Source organism: Loxodonta africana, chromosome 2, assembly GCF_030014295.1.
Source record: "Loxodonta africana isolate mLoxAfr1 chromosome 2, mLoxAfr1.hap2, whole genome shotgun sequence".
Lineage (NCBI taxonomy): Eukaryota > Metazoa > Chordata > Mammalia > Proboscidea > Elephantidae > Loxodonta > Loxodonta africana.
The window spans coordinates 135,540,161-135,553,069 of record NC_087343.1 but is presented as its reverse complement, the minus strand read 5'-3'; the positions used below and the strand labels follow the sequence as shown (position 1 = coordinate 135,553,069).

The 12,909-nt window shown below is 39.4% G+C and overlaps 1 long non-coding RNA gene across 1 annotated transcript in view; it reads right to left on the bottom strand.

The window, feature by feature from the left end:
* Nucleotides 1-8,559: 8,559 nt before the first annotated feature.
* LOC135228601 (uncharacterized) overlaps nt 8,560-12,909 on the bottom strand; it is a 37,244-nt gene continuing 32,894 nt past the window's right edge. The window contains exon 4 of the long non-coding RNA XR_010319241.1: nt 8,560-10,611. This is a non-coding gene — a long non-coding RNA (uncharacterized LOC135228601). The remainder of the gene's footprint in view (nt 10,612-12,909) is intronic.

Here is a 12,909-nt window from a genome sequence, read left to right as displayed (position 1 = left end):
GAAGAAGGATTAGTAGTTGGAAAATACGATCTTGGTGATAGAAACCATGCCAGAGATCACATGATGGAATTTTGCAAGACCAGTAACTTCTTCATTGCAAATACCTTTTTCTAACAGCATAAATGGCGACTATACATGTGGACCTCACCAGATGGAATACACAGGAATCAAAACAACTACATCTGTGGAAAGAGACAATGGAAAAGCTCTATATCATCAGTCAAAACAAGGCCGGGGCTGACTGTGGAACAGACCATCGATTGCTCATGTGCAAGTTCAAGTTGAAGCTGAAGAAAATTACCACAAGTCCATGAGAGTTGATGTATGACTTTAAGTATATCCCACCTGAATTTAGAGACCATCTCAAGAGTAGATTTGACACATTGAACACTGTGATAGTTAAGATTGTGTGTCAACTTGGCTGGGCCATGACCCTCACTGGTTTGGCAGTCGTATGATGTTGTGATCACTTCCACGTTGAGATTTGATATAATGTGATCACTCCCATGATAGGATCTGCTGTGACTAGCCAATCAGTTGAAAGGGAGTTTCCCTGGGTATGTGGCCTGCATCAGATATAAGTGGACATTCTGGCAAGGTTCCTGGGCTTTTCCTGGCTCTGGATCTTGCAGCTGGCTCCTGTTCATTTGACCTCCAGTTCTTGGGCCTTGACCTAGCAGCTTACTTGCAGTCTTGCCTGCCAATCCTGGGATCCTTTGATCTTCGAAGACTGTGAGCAACAGCCTTGATCTCTGACCTGCCAGTCTTGGGTTTGCCAGGCCTTGTGGCTATGTGAATCAGGAGAATCCTTCAGCCTGCCCCACGGACTGGGGACATTCCAGTTACTACAATTGTGTGAGCTATTTCCTTCATATAAATCTCTCTCTATATGTATTTATAGGCTTACTGGTTTTGCTTCTCTAGAAACCCAGACTAAGACAAACACCAATGACTGAATACCAGACAAGTGGCAGAATGATATCAAGAACATCATACATGAAAGCAAGAGGTCATTAAAAAGACAGGAAACAAAGAAAATACTAAAGTGGATGTCAGAAGAGACTCTGAAATTTGCTCTTGAATGCAGAGTAGCTAAAACAAATGAAAGAAATAAAAAAGTAAAAGAGCTGAACAGAAGATTTCAAAGGGTAGACAGAGAAGACAAAGTAAAGTATGATAATGAAATGTGCAAAGACCTGGAGTTAGAAAACCAAAAGGAAGAACATGCTCAGCATTTCTCAAGCTGAAAGAACGGAAGAAAAAATTCAAGCCCTGAGTTGCAATATTGAAGAATTCTATGGGGAAAATATTAAATGACACCGGAAGCATCAAAAGAAGTTGGAAGGAATACACGGAGTCACTATACCAAAAAGAACTGGTTGACGTTCAACCATTTCAGGAGGTACCATATGATCAGGAACCAATGGTACTGAAAGAAGAGGTCCAAGGCATTGGTGATGAAAAACAAGGTTCCAGGAATTGACAGAATACCAACTGAGATGTTTCAACAAACGGATGCAGCACTAGAAGTGCTTACTCATGTATGCCAAGAAATTTGGCAAACAGCTATGTGGCCAACCAACTGGAAGAGATTCATATTTATGCCTATTTCAAAGAAAGATGATCCAACCAAATGCAGAAATTATCAAACAATATCATTAATATCATACACAAATAAAATTTTGCTGAAAATCATTCAAAAGTAGTTGCAGCAGTACATCAAAAGGGAACTGCCAGAAATTCAACCTGAATTCAGGAGAGGACGTGGAACCAGAGATATCACTACTGATGTCAGATGGATCTTGCTTGCAAGCAGAGAATACCAGAAAGATGTATTTACTTGTGTTTTATTGACTATGCAAAGGCATTCAACTGTTTGTATCATAACAAATTATGGATAAGATTGCAAACAATGGGAATTCCAGAACAGTTAATTGTGCTCCTGAGGAACCTGTACCAAGAACAACACGCAGTTGTTCAAGCAGAACAAGGGAATACTACATGGTTTAAAGTCAGGAAAGGTGTGTGTCAGGGTTGTATCATTTCACCATACCTATTCAATCTGTATGCTGAGCAAATAATCTGAAAAGCTGAACTATATGAAGAAGAACAGGGCTTCGGATTGGAGGAAGACTCGTTAACAACCTACATTATGCAGATGATACAATCTTGTTTGCTAAAAGTGAAGAGGAATTGAAGCACAAACTGTTGAAGATCAAAAACTACAGCTTTCAGTACAGATTACATCTCAACATAAAGAAAACAAAAATCCTCACAACTGGAATAAACAATATCATGATAAATGGAGAAAAGATTGAGGTTATCAAGGATTTCATTTTACTTGGATCCATAGTCAACACCCGTGGGAGCAGCAGTCAAGAAATCAAAAGATGCATTGCACTGGGCAAATCTGCTGCAAAAGACCTCTTTAAAGTGTTAAAAAGCAAAGATATCACCTTGAAGACTAAGGTCCGCCTAGCTCAAGCCATGGTACTTTTAATCACATCATATGCATGCAAAAGCTGGACAATGAATAAGGAAGGCTGAAGAAGAATTGACGACTTTGAATTGTGGTGTTGGCGAAGAATATAGAGTATATCACGGACTGCCAGAAGAATGAACAAATCTGTCTCAGAAGAAGTACAGCCAGAATGCTCCTTGGAAGCAGGGAAGGCAAGACTATGTCTCATGTACTTTGGACACGTTATCAAAAGGGATCAATCCCTGGAGAAGGACATCATACTTGGTAAAGTAGAGAGTTATCAAAAAAGTAGAAGACCCTCAAAGAGGTGGATTGACACAGTGGCTGCAAAAATGGGCTCAAGCATAACAACAATCGTGTGGATGGCACAGGACCAGGCAGTGTTTTGTTCTGTCATACACTGGGTAGCTATGAGTCAGAACCGACTGTACAGCACTTAACAACAACAAATTATGTATCGTAAATTTTAACCCCTATACCTGTGAAGGAGTCCTGGTGGCACAGTGGTTAAGCACTTGACAGACAACCAAAAAGTCCATGGTTCAAGCCTACCAAACACTCCACAGGAGAAAATTGTGGTAGTCTGCTTCCATAAAGATTTAGGGCCTAAAAACCCTATGGGGCAGTTCTACCCTGTCCTATGGGATCACTATGAGTCAGGATCAACTTGATGGCAATAGTTTTGTTTGTTTGTTTTGGGGGAGTAGGAGGGGGTGTATACCTGTAGATGTAATACCATTTGGGAATAGGGTTTTCTTTGTTATGTTAATGAGGTCATATCTGTGTAGGTTGTGTCTTAAACCAATGACTTTTAAAATATAAAAAAGCAGATTAAGTACGGAAGAAGGCAGACACAGGGGGAAGACCAACACTACCTGAAGATGATGGATGCAGACCAGTCTACAAGCCCAGGAACTCCAAGGATGGCCAGCTAGTGAAACTGAGACAAGAATTTTCCCTCAGGGTAGATAGAGGTCTAGAGCCTTCTCTTGGAGCCAGTGGTCTGAATTTGGACTTGCGGCCTCCTAGCTGAAAAAAAATTTTTCAGTTCTTTAAAACCACCCACTTGTGGTATTTCTGTTATAGCAGCACTAAGTAACTAAGACATTGGGTGACCTTTGTAGTATCCATGGCTGAAGTAAATGCATGTGGTCTAAAGAATTAAATACTTAGCATCCCTTCAATTTCTTTCATTGGGTCTCAGGGAAATTGTGCTTGTAGGAGACTCAATATATTTGCCAGAAGCAGTGAAGGAGTTTAGAATGGCTAGGACCTGGAAGTTCAAGCTTTGGGAGGTGGCAACCCCAACTCCATATAGCAGGATGGAAGCAGTCAGGAACTATTATTGAATGAGTGGTTCTGAGAACTCAAAAAGGCTCTTCAAGAGAATGCCAAGTGGTCATCTGTGAAATGATAAAAGTAGTTCTTTTTAGTCACATCATTTTTATTTAAAAAATATTTTTTAATTCAAGTGTAATAGTTATAAAAGTGTATGCTTAATGGTTTATCACAACGTGAACACATTTATGTTATCACCACACAGGTCAAGAAATAGATCTTTACCCACTTTCCAAAAGCCCCTTCTACCCTCTCTCACCCACCATCCTCCCATCCACAAATACTTCTAACACCATGAATTTGTTTTTCCTGTTTTTAAATTTTATACAAATGAAGTTATATAGTATATATGCTTTTTATGACTTCTTTTACTAGGCGTTATTTTTTTATTCATCTATGTTATTTTATGTAGCTGAACACATTCATTTTAATTACCGTATGGTAGTCTATTATAAACGTACCAAAATCATTTTATCCATTCTACTGTTAATGGTCACTTGGATTGTTTTCTCTTTGGAACTATTAAAAGTGATGTTGTTCTATACATTCTTGTAGGTATCTTTTGGTGCATATGTGCAAGCACAGGATACATGTTCAATTTTAGTATATAATGTCAAACAACCATCCAAAGAGATTGTACTTATTTAATCCACACCAATTGTGTACAAAAATTCTAGTTGCTCCACATCTTTGTAGAATACCTTTTCACAATGACATATTATGCTTCCATTAAATATAATACATAGAAGAATATTTAGTTCTTTTGATAAGTGAAAGACAAAGAAGTGTAACATGGGTTTCTTTTTTTAAAGATCATAATAAATTATAGTGCAAAGTAACACTAGCTTATTGCAGAAAATTTAGACAATATTGTTTAACAACAAAAAACCAGAATAAAAATCTCCTATAATCTCACCACCCAGAGATAATTATTGCTAATATTTTAGTGCTTATGCCATCAGTTTCTCTCTCTGCCTTTATGTGTATACATGTGTGTGTATAACACTCAAATACATGTGTTTCAAAATGAAATCACACTCCATATATTGTTTCGTAACCTAACTTTCTGTAAATATTTTTCTATACATTAAATATTCTTCTATATGTTATATTTAATGGAGTGTGTGTACTCTTCTATGGGGAAAAGATTCTCAGAGGGGCTCAGGCCAAAAGGCTTAGTGTTCACAACTTAAGGCTAATTTCTTGGTTTAGATGCAAACAACCTTGAAAGGCGCTGAAATAAGTGTAGGAGGATTTATCCAGTAAAAAAAGAAATGGTACATTTGAATACAGAGATGACTCCAGTGAGAGAGCCTCTAACAGGGATGGAAATCATCTAAGTAACAAATAAATTGTAATACAGTTGTCTGATTGGTTAGTCTTTGGTTGAGGTCACCAGAAGGGTGGGTTAGGAGGTGGGGAATGGGCTTCTATTGGATAATTGGGTACAGAGGCTTACAGTGATTGATTTCAGGGGCTAATACAGAAGTTTTCAATCATAATTACATATCCTTTAGAAGGGGTTCATGAAAACATAACTGGGTGATATTAAGCAGCTCTAACCAGCTGTCTCAGGGATTTGTGATAACCAGTCTGTACTAGTACCTCATTTCACAGAAATAACTTTTTAAAACAAAACCCTTTTAAGGAGTCAGGGAAACTTTAGATAAGGCTAGTTTCAGGACCCTTTCAAAACAATTTTTTTATTACATTCTTGTCATAAAAAAAATTTCTTAGGCCTAAACCAAAAAAAAAAAAAACCAAACCCAGTGTCATCGAGTCGATTCCGACTCATAGCGACCCTGTAGGACAGAGTAGAACTGCCCCATAGAGTTTCCAAGGAGCACCTGGTGGATTCGAACTGCCGACCCTTTGGTTAGCAGCCATAGCACTGAACCACTATGCCACCAGGGTTTCCTTCTTAGGCCTACTTTACACAAAAAGACACTTGTGTCAAGATTCCCTTCCTTGATGTATATGTCTTAAACATTCTGGCTTGACAGCAGAGTGAAACTCCCTCAGTTCCTATGACTACTAGGAATTAAGGAGCCAAATTGCAGGTACCTGTGAAAAGTCTGTGTTGACTCTGCTGAGAGCAGCTAGGTAAATAAAGAGTCCTGGGCAGTCATGTAAAAAGACCAGTTTAATTCAGCAAAACTGAGTTTAATTCAGTCATTTAGCCCTGGTCAAAAAACCTTAATGAACTTCTCCTTTACAATCCCCTCCTTTTGATCAGGGATTTCATTGAACATCCTCTGATTAATTCAAGAAGTGGCTCCTCTGCATGAGCTTAGTTTCAAATCACTATTATTTATGCTGTTCTCTGATGGCTGCTTGAACCAGCAAGCCTTTAATTATTACCTTGTGTCGTGGATTAAATTGTGCCCCCCAAAAATATGTGTCAACTTGGTTAGGCCATGATTCCCATTATTGTGTGGTTATCCTCCATTTTGTGATTTTCCTATGTGTTATAAATCATAATCTCTAACTATGGCTAAAGAGGATTAGGGAAGGATGTAACACCCTTGCTCAGGTCGCACCCCTGATCCAAAGTAAAGGGAGTTTCCTGGGGTGTGGTCTGTACCACCTTTTATCTTACAAGAGATAAAAGGAAAGAGAAGCAAGCAGAGAGTTGGGGACCTCATACCACCAAGAAAGTAGTGTGGGAACAGAGCACTTCCTTGGACCTGGGGTTCCCATGTGGAGAAGCTCCTAGTCCCTGGGAAGATTGATGAGAAGCACCTTCCTCCAAAGTCCACAGAGAGAGAGAAAGTCTTCCTCCAGAACTGATGCCCTGAATTTGGACTTCTAGCCTACAAGACTGTGAGAAAATAAATTTCTCTTTATTAAAGCCATCCACTTGCAGTATTTCTGTTATAGCAGCACTAGATGACTAAGACACCTTGCTCTAGAGGAGTTCTCATCTTCAGGGCTAGCTGGTTTCATGTTGCCCACAATAGAGTAACTAATCTTCTGCAAGGTGTTTCTAGCTGTTATGCAGGTTTGGTTTTCTTCACCATGCTATTGTAAAGCTATTAAGGTGGTTAAGAGGATACTGAGTGGCTCAGAGAGCCCAGTAACTATACTATATGGTTGAATTAAACCTAGGATTCTTCCAATTCATTAGAGATGGTCATTGCCTCTACATACATTAGCCTGCACATGGGCATCAAGTTGTTTCTTGGTCAAGGCATTAGTGGTTCCTTTCATACGACATGTAGTAGTGTCAATTACAATGACTATTAGCATGAAAACCATGATACTGGAGAACAGAATTTATCTAACCCAGGCACTCACTCTGTTGGCATTATGGATTGAATTTTGTCCCCCCAAAATATGTGTGAACTTGGCTAAGCCATGATTCCCAGTATCGCACAGTTGTTCTCCATTTTGTGATCTGATGCAATTATCCTATATGTTGTGAATCTTAATCTCTATGGTGTTAATGAGGCAGGATTAGAGGCAGTTATGCTAACAAGGCAGGGCACAATCTACAGGATTAGGTAGTATCTTAAGTCAATCTCTTTTGAGATATAAAAGAGAGAAGCAAGCAGAAAGGAGAGGGACCTCATACCATCAAGAAAGAAGAGCTGGAAGCAAAGCACATCCCTCTGCTGAGAAGTTCCTAGGCCAGGGGAAGATTGATGGCAAGAACCTTTTGCCAGAACCAACAGAGACAGAAAGCCTTCCCCTGGAGCTGGTGCTCTGAATTCACATCAGATGACAAAATGGTGGGCAATCACACAATGCTGAGAATCATGGCCTAGCCACATGGACACACATTTTTGGGAGGACACAATTAAATCCATGACACAAACCATCCCTCTCCCAGGTAAGACTCCAGGACTGGCATAATATATACTCCATAAGGATACTTATTTTTATGTGGAGGATCAAGATACCCCACCTCTGCCAATACAAATCCAAATAACAGTTTCTATACCTAGACTTTCCCTGTTTGTATGGCTGGAATATGACAGGTCAATGTATCTTAGGCCGTACGGGAATCCCTTTAGACATCCATTCTTACAATGAAAGTTTATGCTGGACTAACCACTTGAAACTATTAGAAAGGAGGTCAAGAGATGGGTAAGGGAGAGATACAGGGAATCCTTTAAAGGAGCTCCCTGGTTTAGGTTATAGTTTTTTAAAGAATATTCCTCCCTTGGTATGGAGTAGGAGATTTAGAACACACTGTCCATAACATCTCCAGAACCCTGAAAGGAATAGATGATGTTCCCAATGCTATGATTGCTCAAGAGAAATCACTGAACTTACTCTTCAAGTAGTTTTGGATGATCTAATTGCCCTAGATTTCTTGTTATCCCAGCAAGGAAGTGTCTGTGCTATAGCTAACACTTCTTGCTGTACCTGGATTAACACTTCAGGAGAAGAAGAACATGATATTGCAAAAGTATGTGAAAAAGACACCTGGTTATACATTCCCGAACAAACATGGTTTGGTTTTTCTTCTTTGATATATCAGTTGGCTTCCCAACTGTCTTAGTCATTTAGCACTGCTATGTCGCTATGAGTCGGAATCGACTCAACGGCACTGGGTTTGGTTTTTTTGGTATAACAGAAATACCACAAGTGATGGCTTTAACAAACAGAAAGTTATTCTCTCACAGTGTAGTAGGCTAGAAGTCTGAATTCAGGGTACCAGCTCCAGGGGAAGGCTTTCTCTCTCTGTCACCTCTGGAGAAAGGTCCTTGTCATCAATCTTCCCCTGATGAGGTGCTTCTCAGCTCAGAGACCCCAGTCTAAAGGACATGCTATTCTGCTGGCTCTTGTTTCTTGGTGGTATGAGGTCTCCCTGTCTCTCTACTTGCTTCTCTCTTTTGTATCTCAAAAGAGATTGGCTTAAGACACAACCTAATCTTGTAGATTGATTAACATAACCGTCTCTAATCCTGCCTCATTAACATCATATAGGTAGGATTTACAACACATAGGTATTTCTCTTATAGCAGTTCTAGATAACTGAGATAGTTTGATTCATCTGTTTAAGCCAATTCTCTGTCAAGGAGTTGTTGCAAATAGACGGTCATCCTAAATTTAGGCAATTCCATATTTGGACAAAAAAAGACCTTTTTCCCTGTAGACCTGCTGTTAAATTTCCTGAAAAAGCCACGTTCCAATACCTGGGAAGGGTGTTATATGTAATTAAGGGCCCATTTTTCTAAAGAAGAGGTCCAGGGTATTTTTGGAACACTCTTTAATCTGTGTCAGATGTAAACATGGGACCAGGAATTGAGTAGGTATTTCAGAAGGATGACACGGTCTCACACAGTATGGCTTCCCTAAAGGTGATGTTAAAATTGATGGTAGTGGGGGAAAAATAACTATAATTCAGTATGGTAGTAGCTAATGGATCTGAGTTCTCATGTACAGTTTTGGGTAAAGGATGATAGATCCAGCAATCAGTAAGATTTGTGGATCATGCAACTGCCTGAGCTAGCCTGACAAAAGCATTTTTGTGCCAGGAGTTAGTGGGAGCTGGGATGAGCTGCAGTGCAGGCAGAAAATTTAAGAAGGGCTTCATAGTGGAGAAACACAGCCCAAAAGAAATAAACAAGGGCTATGAGCACACGAATGATAGTGATGACAGAATAAACTTCAGCAATGAAAGGCATAAACGAGAATAAGATGACTACTCACCAATATAACTAGAATGCTGCTGATAAAAAGATACCAAGTTCTTTCAAAATTCATGAAATTCTTAGTAAATTAACCTGCAACTGGCATTAATGGCAAGGGGTTAATAAAATATAAATGGTGGAAGTGATTATAAAACTTAAGACAAGCAAAGAGCTAGTGATCCTAAATTCCCATACAAGTTATAAACTCGGATTAAGCAAAAATAACTATAATGGTCAGAAGGTGGCCTCACAAATGAGTTGCTAAAATCACCAATATAGCCACAACTAAAAATTATGATCCCTGTGGCTAATAAAAAATTTTAAAAGAGTTAAAGCCCTCATTTACACAACTTATTTTAAAAAGATACAATTGGCATAATATAATCACCAAAACCACCAAGATATAATTCCACAATCACACATAGCAACTAACAATACTAACACACTTAAAATGATAAAGAAAAAGGCAAACAGTCCAAATTTTACTGCAAGCTGCATAGGCGGTTTCAGGTCAAATCTGGAAATCTTGGGAAAGCAGTCTACCCAGCTGTCATCTGTTTCTCTTCCTGGTAATGCTTGAATTTTAATTTCAGTCCTTCATGAGGCTCAACAGTCCAATTGTGAGTCAGAGCTTTCTTTAGTTGGGATAAATAAATCCACACCTTGACTCCCTGTAATTTGGCAGCACAAGAATTCATGAGTAAGACTAAGTAAGGTCCCTTCCATCAAGGTTCAAGGGAATCATTTAATTGATGCCCGTTCCAATAGACATGATCTCTTAGTAGAAGAGGAGAGGTAGCAGGCACTCCAATATTCTTATTGTTAAAAGCCTCTTTAAGAAAGGTAGCATGTTCTCTAGCATAATGAATCAAAGATTGGCAATACTTCAACGAATCAGCTTGGATTAAATTTGAATCTATAATGACTATTGAATACAGTAAGTTCATTGCCTGACCCATTAAAGTCTCAAAAAGAGCTAATTTATTCAGGCCGAAAGGAGGGGCTTTTAGGTTCATTAACAGTAACAGGGGGGCCTGCAGTCAGGTCAATTCCATAGATGCTGTGAGCTTTGTCAACTGAGTTTTTATGATTCCTTTGGTCCTTTCCACGAGGCCAGGAAGACTGGGGGCGATAAGGACAATTCAGTCTCTGAAAAATGAGAAAAGAAATACAACAGGTCTTTATTACTTGTTCCGTAAAGTGAATCCTCTGTCACTGTAAAGGACAGCTGGAATTTCCCACATGGGAATGATATTTTTTAACAGAATTTTTGCAATAAATACTGCGGTGGGCTTCTGACAGGGAAAGGTCTCAACCCAATATGAGCACCTGCAAATCATACCTAGTACAAAATTATAACCATTGGCAGGTGTTAACTGGATAAAATCTATCTACCACTGAAGCATTGGCCCAGTTGGTAAGGGATACTTTCCAGGTGGAGGTTGATAATGTTTACCTGGATTAAATCCTAAGCAGACAGATATTGTCTGACTACATTTTAGCTTTCCAAAATGTCCCCAAAAACATTTTTTATAAAATGCTTACTCTTTTGTCTCTGACCAAACGTTCTTTCATATGGAGGGTGGTTGCAAGGGGAATATGAAAGTCCTTGGGGACAACAGGTTTGGCATCAGGCCCTTCCCATAAGGAAGTTTTTGTTTTAATTTACAGTCTTCTTTTTTTTTTTTTATCATCTGTTGTTCTACCTCTAATTCAGGAGCATATTCTTGGTGGCAGACTAAATCATGCCAAACAGGAGGGTTCCAGATAGGGTCTTCAATCACTATGCCCTTGGCCGCTCCAAGAGATTCTACATTGCAAGTATGTTGTTTGCCATGAATAGAGGGGTTATCAGGACAATGCTTATAAGAAAGTCTGTAACGATCAGTGCTAGAAGCAGTCATCAGCATAAAAGCATTTCACTGACAGAAGAAGTGGCATGGCTGGAAGAATATATATGGGTGAAAGAGTATACAAGGCTGGCTGCAGCTAAAAAATTTCCCCAAAAATGTCTTTGTAAAAAACTAATCATTTCATCACCAGATATGCCCCTCATGTCTGTAAAACAAATTCAGAGAAGGGGCACATGCAAACAAGCAGGCAGGACAGGTCTATTGCCAACGCCTATCTGCAACAATATAGTAGGGCCCTGAAAGCACTCAGTATATCTCCAGCCCTTGACTTCTTCCTCAGAATCCATTTGTTGGTATTTGCTGAGGATTTTTAAGAGGTCATAAAATTGGGAAAAATTTAAAAGGCATGGATTCGACTTAGCCAGGCCTAATGTAACATTGCTCAGTGTTTTCAAAAAGTTAGAGTTTGACAGTTTTGAAGGACATAATTCTTTTACTCCCTCCTTTTCATCCTAGCCATGACAGGGATTGTCATGAGCGGATTGAGATGCAGCCCTTTTGGTAGTCATATCAGCTAAAGCATCTCCTTTTATTTCTTCCGTTTGGGAAATGTTTTTAAGTTTATGGGCCTAGACTTTAACTACCATGGTCTCAGAAGGGAGTAAGAGACAGGTCAGCCACCAAGGGGACATTTTTAATTTGGTTTCTGGATGATGTTAGAAACCCCCTTTGTTTCCATAAATTCCAAAATCATGAACAACTCAGATATAATACCTCAAATCCATGTAAATGGTTACTGATTTTATGGACTTCAACTTGCAAGCTCTGGTGAGCACAATCAGTTCAGCTTGTTGGGCTGAAGTAACATCTGATGCTGGGCTGCTTTCCAGGACCTCAGTAGAGGTGGTAATAGCATATCCACTTTGATAATGAGAATTAGTGGAATCTGGTTTTAGATATAACCCATTAACAAAAAAAACCAAATGAGGTTCACGTCTTGTCTCTGAGTGAGGAACTGGTCTGTTAAATCCAGGCGCTTATGAGGGACAGTTTCAAAATCATCAGGTATAGACAACAGGGTAGCTAAATTTAAAGAGTTAATGTTCTGCAACCTAATGTTGGGGGAAGCTGAAATTAGAACTTCATAGGAAGTTATCCTGCTGGCTGAAAACTGTTGGCTTAAGGAAAAATGTAAGATTGCAGCCACAGCATGGGGAATGTACACATCTAAATATTTTTGAAGTAAAATATTGGCTGTGCCTTCCACCAGCCAGGCTGTGTGGTAATTTCTCTAAGGCATGGAGGATATCACCTGGCTACTGGCTCTAATTGCAAGGTATAGTACCCCACAGGTTGCCGCTGCCCACCCCCAGGAGTCTGAGTGGGGGCCTCCAAAGCATTTCCAGCTGTTTCCAGGCCATGCAAAGAAAAATCCAGTTCATAGTTGGGAAATCCTAAAGCTGGGGTGATTAGAAGTGACTCTTTTCCCTCAGAAATAGCTTGGATACCTTCCTTAGACAACTGAAATGGGTCAGGTGTAGGTCCCCTTAAAAGCCCAATAAAATGGCTGAGCTATTAGGGAGAAATTAGGAAT